A 4,052-nucleotide genomic window follows, 5' to 3' on the forward strand; every position below is an offset into this window, starting at 1 on the left:
TCAAGTCAGACTTGAAAACCGCTAAAAATAGACCTTTTTCAAGTCTGACTTCAAACCAGACTTGAGAGAGCAAAAATTCCTTCCGAATGCAAGAACCCGACTTGAAATTTCAAGTCAGACTTCAAATCTCAAGTCTGACTTGAACGGAATGCAAGAAGCGAACTTGAACTGAAGTCAGACTTGAAAAACGAGAATTTTTGAATTTTCAAGTCATTTTTTCAAGTCTGCTCCAGACCAATCTTGAAACCAAACTTGAAAAAAAAAACAGACCGCCATTATCATTTTGCTGATGCGTAACAAAACTTTACTATTACTATATAACTTATTACAACCTTTGCAAGTATGAAAATGAGTTTTTAACAAGCAAAAGTAGTTACTTGGGCATATTGACGTAATTAATTTAGAAGGTTACATTGTGAAAGTATATTTGTCAATGAATTCATTACAGAAAACTGAATACCAACATTGTGAAAACGTGTGTCTTTTAAAACATCCTGTAACTCGTATGTAATGATCCAACATGTCATATTTTGATGCCATTAGAAATGTTTATTAGCTTTTTGAAATGTCGAACATCCTAGCATTATAAAAGGCTGTTGATTAAGGCACATTTTTGTGATACAGTATAAAAGTAAATTCCATTTAGTAATAAATAGTTGCAGTTATACAAAGAGGTGATACGTGTAAAAGGAGTAAAAGAGAGTTCATGAGAAGTAGTTACAATTACATGAAGTATTAAAAAAACTTTTTTTAAAATGTTCAAAAATGAATCGGTATGAGCTGAATTTTAGAAGAAGAAGAAGAGAAAATATGCCAAGTCACATACCAAGGTTTATTATTGACAGAGCTAATCCTTTAGAAGTTTACCACGGTATAGAATTTAAAAGGTGCTACAGATTTTCCAATAAAAACCTTTTTAATATTAGCTAATGACATTATTAACAACAATGTTAACAATCGAGGGTGCCCTCTTTCAACTGTACAACAACTGGCTATTGCATTTCGGTTTTATGCTACTGGTTCATTCCAAGTGAGTAGATATTCAAGAAACGGTATCAGAAAATGGCACCTTCTTATTGTAGATTTTACGTTACGTTTTTAAATAACAACATTTTATACCAACAACTGATTATAACAATAAATAAACTCTTTTAGAGAATAATAGGAGATTTGGAAGAGCTGAAACTCAACTGTTTGTCCAGTGGTTTAGAACATTTCAATTCAAATGGCTAACAAAAGATAACAGAAGCTGATTCTTTGATAATTCAGCAAAAGTGATTATAAGTTTTCATGGATATCTGATTTTGCTATTTCATACAAACTTCAAACTTTTCTTAGATAAAGAAAATATTTATATTTATCAACCATTATTTAGATTTTACCAAATTCAAGGATTCCCAGGATGTATAGAAGCAATTAATGAACACATATTCCTATAATAATTCCTTGTGGAGAAAGCGCAGAAATTTATCGAAACAAAAAGGGATTTTTTTTTGAATTGCCAGGTCATTGCAGGTGCTTCAAATGAAATTTTATCTGCTTGTGTTCAGAAGCTCGCCAACATGTTCATGTTTCAGGTGATTCTGGCTATCCTTATAAACAATATTTAATGACAACTTTTTCTAACCCAAAAATGAAAATGAAATCAGATACAATTACAACATGAGAAGTACACCCATGTTGAATGTTGTTGTTGAATATTGTTTTGGTATATCAAAAAAAAAACAATACCCTTGTCTTAACATTCCCTTAGGAACAAAACTGCAAAATTCCATAGCTATAATAATATCCTGTTTTGTGCTTCACAACATTGCCCTTCTACAAAATGATTATTGTGGAGGCAATGAAATACAAAATAGCAATGAAGAATGTGGTGCTAAAGCATTCACTAAAGATATTTTTGCAGAAACAAAGCAAAAGTCAAATTTCAGACTTATTTTTTTTAAAAAAAAATTTGTGTCTGATAATGGATAAAGGGTCTAATAACAAAAACATTATTTTCAAATATTTATACTACATATTATTTCAAAAGAATTACATTTTATATTTCAAAATAGTATTATATATGAAAAAAACAATTTCAATAAAAAATAAAGTGATAAATTCAAACATTCCAAAAACAATTTGGATCTGATATTGTTAGAAAATAATAATCCTCACATAGAATAATTCTGTTGTGTTGCTTTTTTAAAACTTTGTGAAAATTTTAACTGTGAAAATTTTCACAAAGTTTTGTTTGTATTGTTGCTTTTTCTGGAGAGAGTTTTTTTTTATATCATCTATTTCTATTTGTTTTTGCATTAGTTCTTTATCAAGATCATGAATTTCATTATATTGCTTTTTTGTATTTTTTTTTATTAAGAGATTTTTGTTTAACGTTAAACTTTGTTCTTTTTCATGTGTTAATGAGCAAGATGCTATCAATGGTTTTTAAAAGTTTTCTTTTCTGTTTCTATAAGTGGCCCAATAATTTCAGAAGACCTGTCTCCATATGTGATCTCTATTGACTTACATATGTAAATGGTATACTTACATATGTTAATGGTATATATATGTGTAGGTATATATATATATATATATATATATATATATATATATATATATATATATATATATATATATATATATATATATATATATATATACACACACACACACACACACACACATAGTATTATGTAGTATTAGTATTGAGAAAACTAATTTTGTTTAAAGTAATTTTCTCAGTATTTTTAAAAAAAAAACCATTATTTTCATTAAAGTATTAGTAAAAAGATAAATAAAAATACATTGTAGTATAGTATCATCCCCAAAAAGCGTCAAAATAAGATTCTGCATTTTCTAGAACATTTCTATGTATTTTAATTCAAATGGAATCTGTTAAAATGGAGAAATCAAGAGAAATTGTCTTGATCACTTAAGTGGTACATATGACCAACCGTTGTTTACCAACAACTTAGGATTTGGAACTGAAAGTGCCAAGATGAATTTGTTTTTCTGATGAAAAATACATAGCAAGAACTTTTTTTTTTTTTACTGTTATTAACTTTTTATTTAATCGTATACTATACAAATATCATTACACGGAATTTGTTTCAGTAAAAGGTTTTTCCCGTAAAAAAAATCCATTACCGCTATTGGTTGCGAAGTGCATTTTCCGATAAACGCCCTAAATTCAACGCCTCGATTATTTTTCAAGTTCGACTTTCTCAAGCACGAACTTGAAATTTTCAAGTCTCGTTTACGCATTCGCTCAAGTCAATTTTTCAAGTCTGACTTGACAAAGTCGAACTTGAGATTTCAAGTCGAACTTGACTCAAGTTCGGTTCTTGCATTCCACCCTTAAACTAACTACAATACCGATTAAAATTTATTTACCGATATTTTGTCGTAATCACGATGACACTTTTTTTTTTCCACTATCATATCGGAATGAAAACGATACGGAAATGAAACGATACTTAGACCCTTACAAGGACCACTGTACTGTTATAGTATTACTTTTTAATTGTTATAGTAAAAATTAAATTTGTAAAAAAAAAAAAATCGTTGTTATTACAGTACAATCTCTATATTTCGAAAACTTCCATAATTCGATTGGATTTTTCGGACCCTTTAGTGAGAATCTCTCCGTAAATCGATTTTTTATTTTTTTAAGTGTAAAAAGCTCGTTAACCATTGAGTTCTTTTTTCAAATTTCGAACGTTTTGAGTTTTTGAAAAACGATTAACTTGAACTATTATCTTTTGTTTAAAAAACATCATGGCATCAAAGAGACCGCATAAAAAAACCAATTTAAAGCGGAAACACGATGTTCTACTGGAATTGGAGAAAGGAAAAACAAATAGAGGTTTCGAAAATCTTTGATATTCCAACAAACATTCTTTTAACCTGGAAAATGAATAAAGATAAATTATTTGACGCTTTTTGTCAAGGAAATTTGGCTAAACGGGTGAAGGTTGATACGTATTATCATGTTAACAATAACAAAGCTGTACTTAAATGTTTCAAACAAATGAGCTTATATTCAAAAAAGGCGATCTACAATTACT

Source organism: Hydra viridissima, unplaced genomic scaffold (genome assembly GCF_058129835.1).
Source record: "Hydra viridissima isolate aposymbiotic clone 2 unplaced genomic scaffold, HvirCarnegie_v1 scaffold_12, whole genome shotgun sequence".
Taxonomy (NCBI): domain Eukaryota; kingdom Metazoa; phylum Cnidaria; class Hydrozoa; order Anthoathecata; family Hydridae; genus Hydra; species Hydra viridissima.